Below are 21,623 nucleotides of genomic sequence, written 5' to 3' on the forward strand. Positions count from 1 at the left end.
AAAATTGAAGTAGCAGAATTGAATTGTAAATATCATAGTAATTTGACCAAGTTTAACAGCACCGCCCATTTTCTTTGAAACCTCGCCATAGTGATTAATTAGCTACTCCAATTATAATGTCCTTACCTTAATGACCACAAAAGATTTCAATATGCAATCACAATATAACATATGAACATAAAATAATCCTATAAAAACAAGATCTTTAACCTTTAGATCCTAACTTGCAAGTTTCCATTGTCAACATAAAGTTCCAAACCGCATGACTCTAATAAGCAATGAGCATTAAAAAAGAGTTCAAGTTAATATATCAAAATGTTATATAAAATATCATATTCCAATAAGTCAAATAAAAAAAAAGAATCATAAAAGGGTGTAGGGTAGGGGTTCTTTGAACTAAAAACCATAAAGAGGAATTTTGTTTCATGCTTGAGGATGACATCAAAAAGGAAGGTTCATAAAAGGGTTCAGAGGTTCATAAAAGGGTTGTTTCGTATACATGATGCTAAAGAGGAAAAAAGGAGAAATAAGAAGAAATAGAGTGCTAAGGTTGAAACCAAGAAGGAACAAAGCCGAGTGAAGAAATGGTAAGAAGGGAAATTTAAAAAAAAAAATAGGTTTTTCACTATTAGTGAAAGAACTGGTTCTAAGAAACAAAGGTCAATAATGGAGTCCCTAAAATGAAGATTCTGAGGATACATGCCAGCAAGAGACCTAGCTTGAAAGAAATTATTTATAGGAGAATTTCAAGGTTCTTGTAGGTTCTCAAAGAACCTTTTACCCATGAAAATGAAGGAAAATAAATAGAAGAGAAGGGATTTTCTCAATTTGAAGATGGAGGTTCTCGAGAGCAAGAAAAAACAAGAGAAATTAGACTAGAGCAAAGAGAGAGGAAGGAAGAAAAAGATAAAAAAAGATAGAGACTTGAGAGGGGACTGAAGTGAGCCAATATAAGGATTTCCACTCAAGATCCCATAGGTAAATTTCTAAAGTCGTAAGATTATTTATAAGAAAGGAAAGAATTATCTCAATGTATGGAGTTTAAACTGCTAACAGTACATATGAAATGGACCTTGAATATGTTGTTTGTATGATTTTCATAGTAAGTTTACAATACTTCATAGGTTTTAGTAAAATTGTATTTCCTCTATGGACTCTAAAAATGGTAGTTTAATTTCCTGGACAGATTTATTAAAGTTACCATATATTTCTTATACATAAACATGAGTTTTATCATTTGTGATCAAACTGTTGAAACTTAGAAGCCTCAGAATGAGTATGTTCTCACATTTGAGCATGTTTTGAGAAGTTGGATCATATGGTTAGATCATAGAGTTTTCAGAAGTTGGATCGTCTGAATATGCATCTTTGGTGTATAAATGCATTGTCACCTCATAGCATGAATTGTTGGTTTTTGGGGGGTTCAAGATTAGGTACTTTATTTTAACAAAGCTGGAATAGCTCAGTTGGTTAGAGCGTGTGGCTATTCACCACAAGGTCAGAGGTTCAAGCCCTCCTTCTAGCGATTTATTTTAATTTTTATTTTTATATCAATATAAAAGATTAGGTACTTTATTTTACTTTGTCATGTACTTTTTGTTTCTTTGATGTTATCTCATAACCTATGTTTTCTTTAGCTTTTGTTTGAGTCTTTAAGCTTTGTTTGAAAGAAGCCAAAACTTATTTTATGTCACCGACTGAGTGCCTCATTCCTTCCTATTTAGTTCCATTTTTCTTACTTAAATTTTTGTTATTATACTAATGGGTGTTTTAAGTGTTTATTTTTATCTTAAACGAATTACTGACAACTCTTTTTTAAGTTCATTGAAAATTCTTATTTTTTTAGATTTTTGTTATATGTCATGAGTGTAACTGTTAAAAATAAAAAAAAATCATGATACAAAGGATGAAGTAAATCATAAAAATAAATTAAGATATTAAAGAGAAAATAAATCAAGTTACAGGATAAAATTAGGGTATTAAAGAGGAAGCAGATCAAAGTATTAAAGAGAAAATAAATTAAAGCATTAAAGAAGAAATAAATTAAGTTAAAGGGTAAAATTACCTATTTGTAATTAATTGTTTATTTTCTTTTTCATCTTGTAAAACTTGTATATATAGGGTTCTAATATTCAATTAAATATATATCAATCAATGAATCATTCATAATATGGTATCATAATTTTACCTTAAGAAATTTATAAACTCTTTTATAAACCCTATTTGATCTTTATTATCGAAGTTAAAAGAAAAAAATCTATAAGAGGCAAGTCTTTATAGGTGGCCACCACCGTCGTGCCGTTAGCCACCATAGGAACGACCACTTCCACCACTAGCCAACCTTCAGAGTCAGCCTTAGAAGTAGTTGCTCTTCCCTTCATCACCACAGTTCTAAATTGCCACTGTCACAACCATCTTTAGCTCATGTCTGTTATAACTTTTATCCAGATTGAAACCGAGTGAATCAAGCTGAAATCACTGAACTAACTCAGTGAATTCCTTATCTAAGTTGGCTCATTGCAAAATTGGTGTTTTCTTTATGCTGCCAAATTACCGGAGCAAAGCCTAACATGATAGCTTAATATTTTAGTAAATTTGGAATAGACATTGAAACACTAAGGGCAGAACTTGAGTTTCTAGAGCAACAAATAGGTATTGAGTTATTGGCCCACTTAGGTATAGCTTGTACCCCACAAGAATTAAATATCTTAAATGAATCCTTTTAAAACTCTTGGTTTATAGACTGAGGAGCCACACATTATATGACTAATACATCTAAATATTTTTAGATATACATTCCATGTCTAAGTAATGAAAACATTGTCACTGAAAATGATGCCCATTAAACTATTGCAGGGAAGGGTGACATTAGACTTAATCCTACCATTATCTTGAAAAATGTATTTCATGTTATCAAACTATGCACTAATCTTGTATCAGTAAATAAATTATCACAAGACTTGAAGTGTAAAAGAATATTTGGCTACTCGCACTGTAACTTTTAGGATAGAAATTTAGGAAAGATAATTGGACGTACTGAAGTCAAAAACCGACTCTAATACTTAGATGCACATGAGATATTCTTCTATGTTATTACTATTGACCCCACACACAATATTTGGTTTCACCATAAAAGACTTAAGTACCCATCGTTCTCCATCTGAATGGTGATGTTTCCTTCATTATTTAAAAATTCATAATATAAAAATTTACACTACAATATTAGTGAGTTTACATAACATAAGACATTTCTCTTTAGTGATAAACAAATTTTAGTTTTTTTTTTCTTTAATCCATAATTATTTTAGAACCATCTCACACGCCTACTATTTTTTGGGCTCAATGATTTATATCATTTACTGAAAATTGCACTACAATTGCTTGAAGCCAAATATGGATATCATACTCACTTCTACAACATGACAAAACCTAATTTAGAACATCTATAAAGAAATTTAATGCTGATAATATCAAATAATTTTTTCAATCACACACTTTCTTCATTTTTTCATCAGGAAAGAATCCTTCATGAATCATCTTGAACCACATTGCGTTCACGCTCCACAATGAGACAAAGTAACAGATGCAAGAATAGTCACCTTTTAACCACCAACAAAGCTTTTCTCTTCCAAAATGTCCAAAAGAAATATTAGGGTAAAGTTGTCCTTACAACTACCTACATTATTAATCATTTATTCACAAGTGTTCCTAATAAAGCAAAAAACTTGATCATTAAGCCATGAAAGGTGTATTTGTGGGATATTCCTCATCTCAAAAAGGATACAACTTCAAAAAGTAGACTAGAGCAAAGAGAAAAGAAAGAAGGAAGGAAAAGATCAAGAAAGATGGAGACTTCAGAGGGTCCGATTTAAGCCAATCTAAGGATTTCCAATCAATATCTCTTTGGTAAATTTCTAAAGTCGTAAGATTGTTTATAAGAGATGAAAGAATTATCTCAATGTATGGAGTTTAAATTGCTAACAGTACATATGAATTAGAATTTGAATATATTGTTTGTGTGATTTTCATAGTAAGGTAATAAAATACTTTCTATTTCCTTTATGGACTCTAAAATGGTGGTTTAATTTCCTGGGTAGATTTGTTAAAGTCAATCGTATATTTCATATAAATGAACATGAGTTTTATCATTTGATGATCAAATTGTTAAAACTCATAAGCCTTAAAATGAGTATGTTCTCACATTTGAGCATATTTTAAGAAATTGGATCATATGGTTGAATGTTTATGTATAACACTAGTGCTTCAACAGTTTTCAGCATGTCTTTTATATTGTAGCTTGAACTTAAAAGACTAGGATTAATAATTGTTTGGAGGTTCGAGGGGTTTGTTTGGACATTTTCTGAATCATCTGAAGATCCATCTCGATGCCAAATGGGGCACCAATGTCCGATAGAGCATACATAAAAAAATATATACATAGCAGCAGAACTATTCATCCCAATACAACATACAAAAACTATACTTTGAGACATGAGATCATCTATGCTTATATACATATCAAAAACGATAACCTATACAAAATATACTTGCCTAAAAAGTGTTTTAACCAAATATATAGGTCCACTCCCACAACTAAACTTCCTTAAAGAGAACTAGGCAAATGTCCTCAACAATTCATCAAAATCTTCATCTGTAAGGTGTTGGAATTGGGTGAGCTCTAATACTCAATAAGATAGGCAATATTATAGGCATACAAACATGATTTGAAAATATTTCCTTAATGCATATTTAAAGAAAACAGTGATAAAAGCAATAATCGAGAAACAATGATAACATACTACTCAATTGGCATATTCAATGTGTTCACATAATTCATTCACATACATCCAAGACTAGACCCATCTAATGACTCAGTTTTAATACCAAATTATTATTTTAATTTTAATTTTACTGTTTACAAATCTACGCATGCAGCCTCTTACACTACTTCTGTGGAGGGCACAGGTCACCAACTAGGTAAGGTTGGAAGCGCAATCAATTAGTAAAAATAAAAATGTAAATAAATACATACAAATCACTTACTCTCTACCTTACGTCAATCAGTTATCATCTCAGTCACCATCAACCACATATTAGAGCTCCAAGACATGTATGCAATCAATTCATGGTCATTGACCACTAAAATTGGTTCCATAAATGGAACCCAATATCACACCTAAAGTCTAATGGTTTTCCTATTATCCTCAATATCCCTCCAAGAAAACCAATGCATCAGATTTAACTAAACATTGTGTTATTTGTATTTTAGACTCTTATTAATTTCTTCCTCAATTTAATATATTATTTCATCCTATCTATTTTAGTGACATGTAAAATTATGATTATTATTTAATTACTTGAGTTATTATTTAGTTTATTTGTTAGACTTTTACTAGTTCATCATATTATTTTGATTACTTATATTTTTAATTCTATTTAAATATTTTATTTTATTCTTGTTTAATGCTCTTTAAATTTATTTAATTTAATTTTAAAATTTACTTAAATTTATTTTAAATTTTGTTTAAATTTTATTTCTCACCAATTCCATTTGCTATTCTTACCCAAATTTATTTTTTTTTTACAATAAATCATTTTTTTATAATTCCTTATCACTTAAGCATTTTTTTTCCAATTATTAAATTTTATTTCATTTCTTTTCCCAACAGCTCATTCTTACCCAAAGTCCAACCCAAGAGGAATGTCCTCATGCTAGGCCCGTGGCCTAATGGGCTTCCGTGAAGGCCCCTCGACGTAGGATCGTGTTTATCAAGCCAGTATGGCTCTCTGGCCTGCTGCATAAGGCAACCGGCCCAATGGAACAAACCATGTGCAGAGGCACGCTATCGGGTCCCTGTTTTGGCAAACTTAGGTGCCTCAATACTCTCAACTCTCTTCGGCTTTGGCATTTGCACATTGGCAAATAAAGGTGGTTCCAGGTTATTTATTTGGACCTAGAATCTATCTCTTTCATCTGTCAACACACAAGAAACTATGAAACACGATTTCAGGGGTGTTTTGATTCTCGATCGCTTAACAGAGGCTAATGGCCTCTATTTTCCACCCCTTTTATTCTCTTTTTTGGTTTTAAGACGTTCATCATCATTAATCACATTCAAACATAACAAAAACATATTAAATACAATTAAAATAGATTATATAATTATCAAGCACAAGTTGAACACACTCACCGTTTTTCCTTTCAAAAATCCACTTCCTTTATGCATTATTAAAGAACACATCCCATGAAATGTAATCTGGAAATGCCATCTTTATATGAACTAAACTATTACTTATCTTAACCCAAGAAGTAGTAGCAACAAGCTAAAGAATCACAAAGAAATGTTGGATTGAAAGCTTGAAGAATAGTTCTGCAATAATCACAACAATTGCAGAAAATGAGATTAATTTCTAGTTTCCTAGAGTGTTTAGCTTTATTTAATTGATTTCTAACAAATCTCTAATATCCTATTATGATCCCAAGTTACATAAGGCTCACTAGATTTGTAGTATTTTTACATAGGAAATTGCTGCATGCAAAAGCTATTTATGTAGCTTTTATAGAAAGAGAAAGTAAGAGAGAGAGGGCACCGAAACAAAGTGCAACCCTGCAAATATCTCTGTTTCATGCTTAGATGATTTTTGAAGAAGGCAATGGAGGACAGAGTCTCCCATTTTCATTCATATTTACATGGCTTAAGTAAGCCAGTTTATACCATAAATCCCATTTTCTCGTGCAAGTGATAGGCTTGCAATTAAATTCAAATTCTATCATATCCGATTACAATTAAATTCAAAAACTGAAATTTAAAATTCAAATACAAGCTTAGAAGAATAAATTTTAACTTATTATTGATAATCTAACACTCCTTCTTAAGAATCAGTCCATACAATTCCTAACTTCTCTCTCATATTTTCGAATTTTCCTTTTCCAAACGGCTTTGTCAGAATATCCGCAAGTTGCTCATCGGATGAGCAATGAGTAAGCTTGATTTCACCACTCTTTTCAGCATCTCTAATTGCATGGAATTTCATATTAATGTGTTTGGTTCGACCATGCATCACTGGGTTCTTAGCGATTATTATGACCGACTTATTATCCACCTGAATTTCGGTTGGTAGAGATGCATCAAGCTTCAGATCCTGCATTACTTTCCTCAGCCATACCACCTGATTTGTAGCACTTGCAACAGCAATATATTAAGTTTTAGTTGTAGATTGTGCAACCACTTCTTGCTTTTTAGATGCCTAGGAGAAAGCACCAGAGCCAAACGAAAATAGATAACCAGAAGTGCTGCGTGCATCATCGAAACTCCTTGCCCAGTCACTACCAGTATACCCGAGCAGCCTTCCTTCTCCCTTTGCCTCATATAAAATTCCATAATTTTGGGTACCTTTTAGATACCTCAATACATGCTTTGTCGCTACCATGTGAGATTGTTTCGGAGATGACATAAATCGTGACAGCAAACTCACAGCAAATAACATATCCGGCCTTGAAACTGTGGATACAACAAGCTCCCAATTAATCTCCTGTACCTTCCCTCATCCACATTATCACCTGTTTCATCTTTAGTTAACTTCAGGTTTGGAATTAACGGAGTAGAGACAGCTTTACACTCCATCAAATTAAACCTTTTAAGGATTTCACATGCATACTTTACTTGTGACAGAAAAATTCTGTTATGAGCTTGCTTTTTTTCCATCCCAAGGAAGTATATTACTTCACCTAGGTTGGACATCTCAAATATCTCCTCAAGCTGTCCTTTGAATTCTTCCATTTTGCATTGATCATTTCTTATCACCAGTATATCATCCATATAAATGGCAGTGATCAGCCTCCTGCCATTTTCGTCGTGTTTTGCATATAGCGTTGCTTCTGCCTTACTCTTTTCAAATCCACAACACAGTAGGTATTTGTCCAGCTTCTGATACCAAGCTCGTGGAGCTTGCTTAATCCCATACAAAGCCTTATGTAGCAGATAAACATGATCCTCTTTTCCCTCAACTGTGAATCCTTCCGATTGATCAGCATAAATCTCTTCTTGGACCGTTTAGGAAGGCAGAATTGACGTCCAAGTGCATAACCTGCCACTGGAAATGCGCTGCTACTGTCAGGATCATTCTGATGGTTTCGTGTCTTGCAACTAGAGCGAAGGTGTCCCCAAAGTTAATTCCTGCAGTCTGGACATATCCCTTCACCACCAGCCTAGCTTTGTGCCGATTTACAGAGCCATCGGGGTTCAACTTGAATCTGTAAATCTACTTGACACCAGTTATCTTCTTGCCTTCAGGCTTAGGGACCAAAGTCTAAGCTTTGTTCTTTGTGATCATAGCAATTTCCTCCATCATAGCATCCTTCCAAAAGGAATATGTGGCTGCCTCTTGATAGGTTGCAGGTTCTTTGAAAGCAAAATTGCATGATTCGTATATCTCAAAGAGACTTCTCATCCTAACTCCATCAGCACATCTATCATTTCTAACTTTCTCATCATTTTCTAACTCATAGGAGAATGGAGCTAGTACAGGTTCATCTCCTCCTGTCACCAGTTTTCCTACCTCATCACGTTCTATTTTTTCTTCTGCCAATTCCAGTGTGAGCCTTCATCTATCACAATATCTCTCTTAATTATAGGTTTTCTAGAGCTCAGTATATACACCTGGTACCCCTTTGTCTCTGTACTATAGCCCAGAAAAATTTCAGGCTCTCCCTTGTCATCTAACTTTCTTCTTCTTTCATCAGGAACTAGGCTGTAGCAAATAGAGCCAAAGATCCTGATGAGAGTAGTCTCGGGCTTTTTGCCATGCCAAGCTTCAAATAGCATGATCTTCTCCAGGACTTGAATGGGCAGCTGATTAAGCAAGTAAACAGATGTGTTTACTGCTTCAGCCAAAACAGTTTGAGCAAGTGTTTGTCATTCATCAGACATCTCCCCATTTCTACCATAGTTCTGTTCTTCCTTTCTGCAACACCATTTTGCTGCGATGAGGTGGGGGCAGCAAGTTGCCTTTTGATCCCTTGAGAGCTACAAAAATCCCTGAATTCTTATGAATTATATTCAAGAGCATTATCAGTTCTTAGCATTTTAGGTAAACACCCACTTTCCCTTTCTACAATCAATTTGAACTCCTTAAACTTATCAAACACTTCAGCTTTATTTTTGAGAAAGTAAACCCAGGCCATCCGGGTCTGATCATCAATAAAAAGGGATAAATACCTGCTCCCATTCAAGGAATCTTGGCTCATTGGCCCATAGATATCAGAGTGAACAAGTTGAAGCTTTTCTGTTGCCCGTGTGCTAGCTTGCGTAGGGAATGATATTTTGTGCATCTTGCTCATTTGGCATACACTACAGACAGTATTGGTTTCACCAAGTGTAGGGGGATTGAGATTTAGGTTCTCAATTTGCAACTTCTTCAAGTCGGACATATGATAATGTTCAAACCTTCTGTGCCAAATTTCTCCCTCATTTGCACTAGCATAATAGGCCATGTGTGCTGGCTTCTTCATGCACAGCAGGTAATTCTGATTAATTTTTAGTGCTGTCTCAATCTGCTTCTTATCAGGATCGTAAATCCTGCAATATTTGCTCTCAAAAAGAACTTTATACCCATTATTTGTCATCTGATCACACTTAACAAATTTTGGTTTAATGTAGGTACAAAAAGGACATTTGTAATATACCATGTACCTAAGTGGGTATTTACAGAGACAGTGCCCTTACCTTCTGTATTCTCAAACCTATCATTTTCCAACCTCACTTTGTCTTTCAGAGCTTTGTTTAGGTAGGTAAACATGGACTCATTCTTGCACATGTGGGATGTACACCCACTATCAACGATCCATTTTGTGTCATCCTCATCTATGACTTCATTTGAGGCCACATACAAATTTGCTGAAGCTTCACCAGTTGCTTCGGTGATGTTTGCTTGCTGAGGTTCTCCTTTAGGTTGGCCTTCATTCTGCTTCTGCTTCAACCTACAGTTTTTCTCCTTGTGGCCAAGATTTTTACAGAAATGGCACTGAATTACCTTCTTGTCCTTGTACCAACAATCCTTTTCTAGATGGTTGGTCAAGGTGCAAATTTTACAAGGAAAAAATTTTAATTGCTTACCACAGTTTTGGTTTCCATGTTGCTTCTCAGTTGAGCTCTTCTCTCTAGTCTGCTTTCCTATGTTTTCAATTCCTACTTTGGCTTTTATGAACAAGGCTCCTTCTGTGTAATTAGTTCCTTTTATGTTGGCTCGCTGCTCCTGCTACTCCAGCTTATTGATAAGCTCAGCTACAGTAAAGGTATCGGTATCATTCAGCTCCTCCAACACAGAGATTTTGGACTCAAACTGAGCTGATAAACTGATTAGAATCTGTTCTACCACTTGTGAGTCAGGAAAGTTCTCTCCAAATAGCCTTATTTTGTTCACAACATCCATCAACTTATACGTGTATTGTCTCACCGTCTCATCTTCTCTCATCCGTAACATCACAAACTCTGTTTTTAGTTTCAGCAGCTTCGTTCTCCTGCTTCTTGTACCACCTTCAAATTCTTCTCTGATTTTATCCCAAGCCAGCTTGGGAGTTTTGTAGGGCATGATCCTACTGAAAACCATGTCTGAGATAGCTGAGTGAATGCAAGCAAGTGCACAAGATTTCTTCATAAGTTCCTCTTTATGCCTTTTGATCTGAGTTAGGGACGTAGTGTCCCGCAATGGAGGTGGCTCAGTGTCGTCAAGAACCACATCCCAAAGATTCAGAGATTGCAAATGAATCTCCATTTTCAGTGCCCAAACATGGTAATTTTCGCCATTGAAGTGTGGAGGTGCAAATGAAACAGAACAGGTTGCCATTTTTGTAACGAGTTTTGAAATTTTTGGATTGGTGGGTAAGCTGTATTCTTTTCACGAATCCCTCAAGACAAGAGGCTCTTATACCATGTAGTATTTTTACGTAGGAAATTACTACATGCAAAAGCTATTTACGTAGCTTTTGTAGAGAGATAAAGTAAGAAAGAGAGAGGGCACCGAAACAGAGTGCAACCTTGCAAATGCCTCCATTTCGTGCTTAGATGATTTTTGAAGAAGGCAATGGAGGAAAGGGTCTGCCATTTTCATTCATATTTGCATGGCTTAAATAAGCCAGTTTACAACCATAAATCTCATTTTCTCGTACAAGTGATAGGTTTGCAATTGAATTCAAATTCTACCATATTCGATTATAATTAAATTCAAAAACTGAAATTTAAAATTTAAATACAAGCTGATAAGAATAAATTTTAACTGATTCTTAATAATTTAACAAGATTAATTAAATGGAAGAGAAAAATAGAAGGATAATGGCATACTTGCTCAGTCTATAACTTCTAGAAATATTGAAGAAAAATGGCTTCGGACAAAGCCTTCTGCACAATCTAGAATCCAGAGGTTGTTAAGAAACATGTTTAAGTGTGAAGGAAGAGTGAAAGAATACAATTAGGGGATAAAAGAAGATTACCTTAAACAGAAATCAAGTTTTAGACTCCCAATGTCACTCGCACACTCACACGTTCTATTGTCCCAAATGTTCTCACCACCAAAGCTTCTAATTTCGCTCAACTTAAGGTTTTCTTATTGGTTTGTTTGCTGATAGAAAAAATAAGGAAGAAGTTGTGCTGTAGAAGAAGACTTAAGGGAAAAGTCCAGCTGATCCAAACCTTCCATTCACATGTAGCCGCTCCCAACCGTAGATGTAAGGAGATGGCCGACAGCTTGTTGTAGAGTGGAGTTGGAGCTGCAACATCTGGCCTGCCAGAAGCTTATCCCAGCCAGTTGGTTGAGGCACTGACACCATTTGGGGTAGTGGTGTCACATCAGACTAGGCCGCAGTGGCCACTTGCGGGTTTGCCTTGTTTCCCCCCTTTTGGTTTGTATGTAAATATATATATACACCTATATACATAGTTGTAATTTTAATCTAATACGTGTAATAATAAAAACACCATTTTAAGGCTTGATTAACGGTATTTGTTTTGTTGGATTTATATTTATACGTAGACATTTACATATATATATATATATACATACACACATCTGTATATATTTATACTTATATATTTACTTATACATCTATATATTTATACACATACATTTACTCCTTCATTTATGTATTTATGCATATGTTTACTTATACATACACATATCTATACATAAAAGTTTAGTTCGGTTCATATATAATATATTTTTTTTATTTTATTATTATTATTGTTATTATTATATTATTATTATTATTTTTTAAATTCACTTAAAGTAATAAAAATTAAAGTAATAAAATCATAAAATTCTTACAAAATATCATTATTAAAAATACCTCTTTCATTAAAATTTTAAAGGTTTATTTTTCCATTTTCGTTTGTTTAAGTATACTTCAATTGTTAATCTTATTTAAATTAATTTTATTTAAAATAAAAAATATATTTATTTTAAATTAGTAAATAAATCACAAGATTAAAATACTTTATTAGATAAGGATTTATGATAGCACATAGCTAACTATTACATCTTGTCCCTTAAAATAAAATTTGTCCCCAAATTATAAAATTCTACTTCGTGTACAAATCTCTCATAGTGATGTCCAAGGATAAGCATTGGATAGCCATGAGTAACAGAAACTCAAAAACCATTAGTGTGTGCAAGGAAACCAGAACTCACACTAACTAGATTTAGTATGTAATTTGTTTTGTCGTAGTGTTTCTAAGACATGTGTCAGGTGTTCTGAATAATCTGCCAAATTTTGATAATAGACAAGTATGTCATCAATTAAAATTGTAACATACTTATCTAAAACTGATCTAGATAGCAAGTTTAAAATTCATTTCTTTTCTTGTTAGAGAAAATTTTATTTAGTAGTTTAAACTATAGTGAGGAAAATTTTTAATTAGTTAAATTAAAACATAAAAAAATACAAAACATGATATCTTTATCATTTATTATTTACATTAATTTATTTACTGTGAGTAAGATGTACTATTTGGTAGAATGAAACGTTGTTATTTTATAAAAACAATCAAGAGTAACACGATAGGTAGCTAGCCAATCCATACTCATGATTACCTCAAACCCTTGAAACCTAAGAGTAGAAGATCAATTGGTAAGCTCTTACTATTATCGTAATCTTATAAGATTAAATACTATCTAAACGGAACTAAATTCCTACTAGTATTCTTATAACTATTGTTTTTCTTAGGGTACATGCTTAAAACTTAACGTCTTAACAAAATTAATTAAAACAAAGGAATGCATAGCATCCGCATCAACAATGACACATGCAAAAGAGCTAAAAAGAAAAAGTGTACCTTCCATGACTACAGGAATTGTTCTAGCAATAGGCTCAACCAATTAGTTTCCACGTCTCCATGCAGCCTAACGATGGTGGGGATGGGGAAAATCCTAACATAATGCTTTAGAACCCCATAATTAAAATACGCATTGGTGGCTCTGTAGTATAAGTGTCTACTTTGAAAAGTAGTGAAAACCACAGCGGAGGTCACTTTAGGCCTCTTAGCAATAAGACCTTGGTCAAGTTTTCCCCTTCTCAGTTGATTCCAGATCTTGACACAGTTACGTCATTAGAGTTAGGCGGTAAATAACTCTACCCTGAGTGCCAAAGCACAAAAGGGATTCAGGTAATCCTCTTCCAGACGAGGGTGGTTATCGTTGTATCATCATGACCCATAATTAAAATCGAATTTTGGATGACTTGAAGGAGCCATATGATTTCTGCCTGAGTGGCGGTACCTTTAAAGCATTTCACAGAGTCACTTCCCCGTGTCATGATGCACACAAGGAAAGAAAAACTTAGGAACTGAAATAGTTAAAACATTCCTGACAAATTTAGGGTTCTAAATTATCTAATAGGATACTATCCTATTTTAAGGAAACCTAATCTTAGGCCTCAGTTGTATGGGATATCCTTATAATCTACTCTGATACCACCTATGACGTCTTGATGTCAAGTGAGGCACCAACATCCGATAGAGCAGACATAAAGAAAAATATATACATAGTAGTAGAATTATTCATCTCAATACAACATACAAAAATTATACATTGAGGCATAAGATCATCTATGCTTATATATAAATAAAAAAATATAACCTATACAAAATATGCTAGCCTTAAAAGAGTTTTAACTAAATACACAGTACAACTAACTTCCCATAAGAGAACTAGGTAAAGGTCCTCAACAATTCATCAGAATCTGCATTCATGAGGACTTGGTATTAAGCGAGCTCAAATACTCAGTAAGATGGGCAATATTGAAGGCATACAAACATGTTTTGAAAATATTTTCTCAATGAAAATTTAAAGAAAACAGTGATAAAAGCGATAATTAAAAAACAATGATAACATACTATTCAATTAGCATAATAACAATTTTACCATTAATGGTGCTCAATAACGTATTCAATGCGTTCATATAATTCACATACACGCACCCAAAACTAGACACGTCTTGTAACTCAGCTTTAATAATAAATTATTATCTTAATTTTAGTTCCACTATTTACAAACCTATGCGTGCAGCCGCTTACACTACTTTCATGTACCAACTAGCTAAGGATGGAAGTGCAATCAATTAGTAACAATAAAGACGTAAATAAATATATATAAATCACTCAGTACCCTCTGTTCGTCATCAATCAGTTATCATTCTAATCACCATCGTCCATATCTTGAAGGTCCAAGACATATACACAATCGATTCATGGCCATCAACCACTGAACTTGTTTCCATAAATGGAACCCAATATCACACTCAAAATCTAGTGATTTTTCTATTATCCTCTATATCCCTCCAAGAAAATCAGTGCATCAAATTTAACTAAACATTATGTTATTTATATTTTAGACTCTTAATAATTTTTTTCTTAATTTAATATGTTATTTCATCCTATCTATTTTACTAACATGTAAAATTATTATCATTATTTAATTTCTTGAGTTATTATTTAATTTATTTATTAGACTTTTACTATAGCTCATTATATTATTTAGATTATTTAGATTTTTAATTCTATTTAAATATTTTATTTTATTCTTGTTTAATTTTATTTTAATTTATTTAATCTAAATTTAAATTTTACTTAAGTTTTATTCAATTTTTTTTTAAATTTTATTCGTTACCAATTCCATTTTTTATTCTTACCCAATTTTATTTTTTTATAATTAATCATTTTTTACAATTCCTTGTCACTTAAGCATTTTTTTCCAATTATTAAATTTTTTGTTCTTTTTTTTTTTCCAATAGCCCACTCTTACCCAAGTCTAGCCGAAGAGGAATGTCCTCATGCAGGACACATGACCCAATGGGCTTCCGTGAAGGCCCCCGACATAGGATCATGTCTATTAAGCCAACACGACCCGCTGTCCTGTTGCACAGGGCAACCAGCCCAAGGGAACAGACGTGTGCAGAGGTACACTATGGGGTCCTTGTTTTGGCAAACTTAGGTACTCGAATACTCTTAATTCTCTTTTGCTTGGCATATGCGCATTGACAAACTGCTAGATGCGGTTACAGGTTATTCATTTAGACCTAGGATCCATCTCTTTCACGTGTCAGCATAGGAGAAACTGTGAAGCATATTTTGATGTCCGGACGCTTAACAGAGGTTAATGGCCTCAGTGTTCTGCCTCTCTTCTTCTCTTTTCTGATTTTAAGATGTTCATCATCATCAATTACATTCAAACATAACAAAAACATATTAAATACATTTAAAACAGATTACATAATTATCAAGCACAAGGTGAACACACTCACCCTTTTTCCATTTAGAAATTCACTTCCTTTATGCATTTTTAGAGAACACATCCCATGAAATGCAATCTAGATGTCATCTTTGTATGACTAAACTATTACGCATCTTACCGCAAAACGTAGCAACAACAAGCCAAAGATCACAAGAAAATGTTGGATTGACAGCTTGAAGAATAGTTCTGCAATATGTGCAACAGTTGTAGAAAGTGAGATTAATTTCTAGTTTCCTACAGTGTTTAGCTTTGTCTAATTGATTTCTAACAAATCCCTAATATCCTATTATGATTCTAGGTTACATAAGGCTCATTAGATTAATTAAATGGAAGAGGAAAATAGACGGACAGTGGCATACCTGCTCGGTCTGTGATTTCTGGAAATATTGCAGAAAATGAGCTTCGGTCAAAGCCTTCTGCAAAATCTGGAGTCCTAAGGTTATTAAGAAACGTGTTTAAGTGTGAAAGAAGAGTGGAAGAATACAATTTAGGGAAAAAAGAAGCTTATGTTAAATAGAAACCAAGTTTTGGACTCCCAATCTCACTCGCACACTCACACGTTCTGTTTTCGCAAATTTCCGCACCACCAAAGCTTTTAATTTCTCTCAACTCAAGGTTTTCGTGTTGGTTTGTTTGTTGGTAGAAGAAATGATGAAAAAGCTATGCTGTAGAAGAAAACTTAAGGGAAAAGTTCAATTAATCCAAGCCTTCATTCACATGCAGCCTCTCCTAATTGAAGATGTAAGGACATGACCGACAGCGTACCATAGAGTGGAGCTGAAGCTTCGACATCTGGCCTGTCAAAAGCTTGTCCCAGCCAGCTAGTTGAGGCACTAACACCATTCGGTGTAGTGGTATCACATCATACCAGGCCGAAGTGGCCACTAGCGGGCTTGCGTTGTTTCCCCCCATTTGGGTTGTATGTAAATATACATACACACCTATCATAATTTTAATTTTAATTTTAATCTAATACGGATAATAATAAAGACAACATTTTAAGGCTGGATTAATGATATTTTTTTGTTGGGTTTATATTTATACATATATATTTACATATATATACATACACACATCTGTATATATTTATACTTATATATTTACTTATACATCTATATATTTATACACATATTTACTCCTTTATTTATGTATGTACACATACCTTTACTTATATGTACACACATCTATATATAAAAGTTTAGTTTAGTTCATATATAATATATATTTTATTTTATTATTATTATTGTTATTATTATTATTATATTTTTTTATTTTTTTATTTATTTAAAATAATAATAATTAAAGAAATAGAATTATAAAATTCTTACAAGATACTATTATTGAAAATACCTCTTTCATTCAAATTTTAAAGTCTCGTTTTTTCACTTTCGTTTAATTGTAGTTAAATTGTTAATCCCTTTTAAATTTATTATATTTAAAATAGAAAATATATTTATTTTAAATCAGTAAATAAATCACAGGACCAAAATATCTTATTAAATAAGAGTTTATGGTAGCACACTACTCGCTGTTACAATAAATGCATTGTTACATCATAGTATAAATTGTTTGTGTTTGGGGGGATTCAAGATTAGGTACTTTATTTCAATAAAGTTAGAATAGCTTAGTTGGTTAAAATGTGTGGTTGTTAACCACAAGTTGGAGGTTCAAGCTCTCGTTATAGTGATTTACTTTAATTTTTATTTTTATCTTAAAAAAAAAAGATTAACTATTTTACTTTACTTTGTTATGTCCTTTTTGTTTCTTTGATGTTAGCTCATAACCTATGTTTTCTTTAACTTTTATTTGAGTCTTTCATTTTTGCTTGAAAGAAGCTAAAACTTATTTTATGTCACCAATGAGTGCCTCATCCCTTCTTATTTGGTTCCATTTTTTTTGAATAAAATTTTATTATACCAGCGCATGTTTTAAGTGATTAATTTCATCTCAAACGAATTACTGATAACTTTTTTTTAAGTTCATTGAAAATTCTTTTTTTTTTTTAATATTTTTGTCCTACGTCATGATTGTAACTGTTAGAAGAAAATAATGATACTAAAGATAAAGTAAATCATAAAAATAAATTAAGATATCAAAGAGGAAATAAATCAAGTTAAAGGGTAAAATTATCTATTTATAATTAATTATTTTTTTTCATCTTGTAAAACTTGTATATATAGGGTTCTAATATTTAATGAAATATACATCAATCAAAGAATCATTCATAATATGGTATCAGAATTCTAAGTTAAGAAATTCCTGAACTCTTTTATAAACCTTATTTGATTTTTATTGTCAAAAGAAAAAAAAAATCTAAAAGAGGAAAGTCTATATAGGCAGCCACCACCGTTATGGCACTAATCACCATAGGACCAACCACCTCCACCACTAGCCAACCTTCATAGTCGACTCTAGACGTAGTTGTTTCTCCCTTTATCACCACAGTTCCATGTTTCCATAATCACAAACATCTTTAACTTGTGTCTTTCGTAAATCTTGTCTAGATCGAAACTGAGAAAATCAAGCTAAAATCACTGAGTTGACTAAGTGAATTTCTTATCTAAGTTGACTAATTGCAGAATCGGTGTTTTCGTTACACAACCAAATTACTGGAGCATATCCCAACATGATAACTTCATATTTTAGTAAATCTAGAGTAAAAATTGAAAGACTAAGAGCATGACTTCAATTCCTATAGCAACAAATAGGTACCGAGTTATTGGCCCACTAAAGTATAGCTTGTGCCTTACAATAATTAAATATCTTAAATGAATCGTTTTAAAACTTGAGTAAGTATCCTTCTCTATGATTATTAACGACCCCACACACAAGATTTGGCTTCACCATAAAAGACTTGGGTACTTATCCTTCTCCATCTTAATGGAGATGTTTCTTTCATTTTTTCAGAATTCATAATCTAAAAATTTATACAATAATATTTGTGAGTTTATATAACATAAGTTTATGACATTTTTCCTTAGTAATAAATAAAGTTTAGTTTTATTTCATTAATCTATAGTGATATTTGAGAACTATCTCACACGCATACTATTTTTCAAGCTCAATGAGCTATCCATTTATTGAAGATTGCACTAGAATTGCTTGAAGCTAAATATGATTTTAACCATATCATACCTCACTTCTACAATATGATGAAACCCAATTTGGAACATCTATAAGAAATTTTATATTGACAATACTAAAGATTTTTTTCAATCACACACTTTCATCTTTTTTCCATTAGGAAGGAATCATTCATGAAGCATCTTGAACCATCTTGCATTCACACTCCACAACAAGACCAAGTAGTAGATGCAAGAACAGTCACCTTTTAAGTATCATAGAGCTTTTCTCTTCTAAAATGTCCAAAACAAATATTGGCACAAAGTTGTACTGTTATTTACATTATTAATCATATGTCCGAAAGTGTTCTTGACTTCAAAAGTCATATTTAAACACATCAACAATTTTATCCAACAGTAAATTATAATACCCCGCCCATCACTCTACTTAATTTTTTAAAAAAAATCCTATTTATTTAGGCTTTTAGGCCATGTTGAACTCATTTAATTTACTCTACAAATTATTATTGTAATTTATGAATTATGTCAATTTTTATTTATTTTTATTTTATTTTATTTTAGTTAATTTTAATTAATTATATTTTAGTCTAATTATTTTTAAAATAAATTTTGAAAAAGCAAAAAAACGGGAGAAAATCCCGCGGGAATGGGCTACCCATGCAGGTGCATGTTCCATCCACAGGCACGGCGCGAGGTCAACCCTGTGCGCGTCATGTCGCGCACAAGCGGGCCGTCCACATGTCACCTCGTGTGCGGACAACACCTTACATTGTGCGCGTGTCGTCCTCGTAACAGGTTTGCGTGGACAGACCCCTGCGTGCCTTTCGCCTGTGCGTAGTATGTGCACGCAACAAGGGGGGTCGTGTGCCTGCAGGCTACCCTGCAGCGCGCCAAGCAGGCCACTGCCAGCTCGGGCAGTGTGTCACCGCCCACCTTGGGCGGCACTACAGCCGCTAGTGGAGGACATTTTCCTTCTTTGTTTTTCGTGTCAAACATCTTTTTCTTTCTCTCTTCACTAGATTTTACCACTTGATGCAAATTCAGTGGCTCCCAATTCCTATAAATAAGGGTCCTTCTTTCCCATTTTCTCCACACTTTCATTCTCCACCTTTCAAGAATTAGAGAGAGAGATATATATATAGAGTGATCTAGAGAGAGAAAGATAAGAAGAAAGGCAAAACGGTGTAGAAGAAATTATCAAAGTTTTAGTAAGGAATCTAGTATTTCTTTGAACGTGCTAAGGGGTATTTTTAGATTAAAAAAAGATTAAATTGATAATTTGTTAATTTACCTGTTTTGCATGCTTTTGTGTCTATATGTTTAATAAGTTGAATTGTTCTTGATTTCAAGTATGTTATGTGATTTAAAAACACTTGATGTTTTGCATATAATTAAAATAATATAAAACCAGTAAGGTTATCTAAAAAATAAAAGAACAAAAAAAAAAGAAATATGGAATGAAGTATGAATGGTTCGAGTATGTATCTATATTGACATGCATAATGCATCAAGTGTCTTGTTAGGTTTTTTATCTCTGAGAGATATCTGTTCTCCTGACCCCATTCAAGGTATCTGTTCCCCCTCCCCTATCTGGTCTGGCAAGATATAAGATGACCGCTCTCTGTGAATGATGATATACCCTCAGACAAGAGTGGTGATGCAAATATTTGTTACGGGTCACCTTTGGCTAAGTACTATCGTGACTATAGAATATCTGATAAGACCACTATAGTTAGTATGACCGTGATCATAAATCGTATCATGTTTTAGCAAGCTGGAAATGTGACTGAGTAAATTATCGTTATCTGTATCTAATCTGGTCATTCCACATGGGTAGTCAAAAATCTGTATCTGTCTTTAGATATAGAAGTCATAACAACTTCGCGAAGCATGACAAGAAATCTGAGCATTTCATGATTTATTTAATTTTTTATATTATCTGGTATGATGTGTGTTTGTTCTGGTTATATTAACATAATATTTTTCTCTAATAAATAAATTATTTTCATAAGGTAAGATAAGTTTACGAAGTAACCAAATGGTAAGTATTTATATTAGAATAATTAAAAATCTTACAATATTATCTAAATATTATTTTCCTTACTGAGCATCTGGAACTCACCATTTCCATGCCCCCCACCCAGATGAAGAAGAAAATGAGGAACCACCAGCTGACCTACTCATTAAAGTTTATGAGGATCCTATGGATCCGCAAAACTTGAGTGCATGATCGTTCCCGTATTCTGATAAGTCCAATAGCATAGTGAAAGAAATGACCCTTTTTGTATTTTGACTTTGCATTTTGCAGTCACTTCTGACCTCAGTTATATATGTAATTAGAACTCATATATTTATAAGGGATTTGGTATTAATTTATTATGCTGCATATAATTTCTATCATGCACTCGTAATTTTATTTCTGTATCTGACAGCCACATGCCTTAATTTGTATTGGGATGTCACAAAATATCCCAAATCATCTTATCCCTTGAATATTTAGATGTGTTGCCTTTGTTCATATTAATTCTCATTAAGGGAAAAAACTTGATCATTAGGTCCTAAAGTGCGTATTTGTGGAATATTCCTCGTCTCAAATGGGGTACAACTTCAGAAAGTATACTCAAGCAAAGATAGAATAAAAAAGAAAGATGGAGACTTGAGAGGGGACCAAAATGAGCCAATCTAAGGATTTCCAATCAAGATCCCTTAGGTAAATTTCTAAATTCGTAAGATTATTTATAAGAGAGGAAAGAATTACCT

The 21,623-nt window shown here is 33.1% G+C and overlaps 2 long non-coding RNA genes and 1 other non-coding gene across 3 annotated transcripts; 1 reads left to right on the plus strand and 2 right to left on the minus strand.

Moving 5' to 3' along the window:
• Positions 1 to 1,451: 1,451 nt before the first annotated feature.
• On the plus strand, positions 1,452 to 1,525 carry TRNAN-AUU (transfer RNA asparagine (anticodon AUU)). The gene has a single exon. It is a non-coding gene; the product is annotated as a tRNA-Asn (tRNA).
• A 2,831-nt stretch (positions 1,526 to 4,356) lies between these two features.
• Positions 4,357 to 11,873, minus strand: LOC148265778 (uncharacterized). The gene is made up of 3 exons (XR_015819221.1): positions 11,489 to 11,873; positions 11,340 to 11,405; positions 4,357 to 4,651 (listed from the first exon to the last, which is right to left on the minus strand). It is a non-coding gene; the product is annotated as an uncharacterized LOC148265778 (long non-coding RNA).
• Positions 11,874 to 15,638: 3,765 nt separating this feature from the next.
• On the minus strand, positions 15,639 to 16,539 carry LOC148265779 (uncharacterized). The gene is made up of 2 exons (XR_015819328.1): positions 16,140 to 16,539; positions 15,639 to 15,966 (listed from the first exon to the last, which is right to left on the minus strand). It is a non-coding gene; the product is annotated as an uncharacterized LOC148265779 (long non-coding RNA).
• Between the last annotated feature and the right edge of the window lie 5,084 nt (positions 16,540 to 21,623).

Source organism: Carica papaya, chromosome 5, assembly GCF_054855325.1.
Source record: "Carica papaya isolate Zhongbai chromosome 5, ASM5485532v1, whole genome shotgun sequence".
In the NCBI taxonomy this organism is placed as follows: Eukaryota; Viridiplantae; Streptophyta; class Magnoliopsida; order Brassicales; family Caricaceae; genus Carica; species Carica papaya.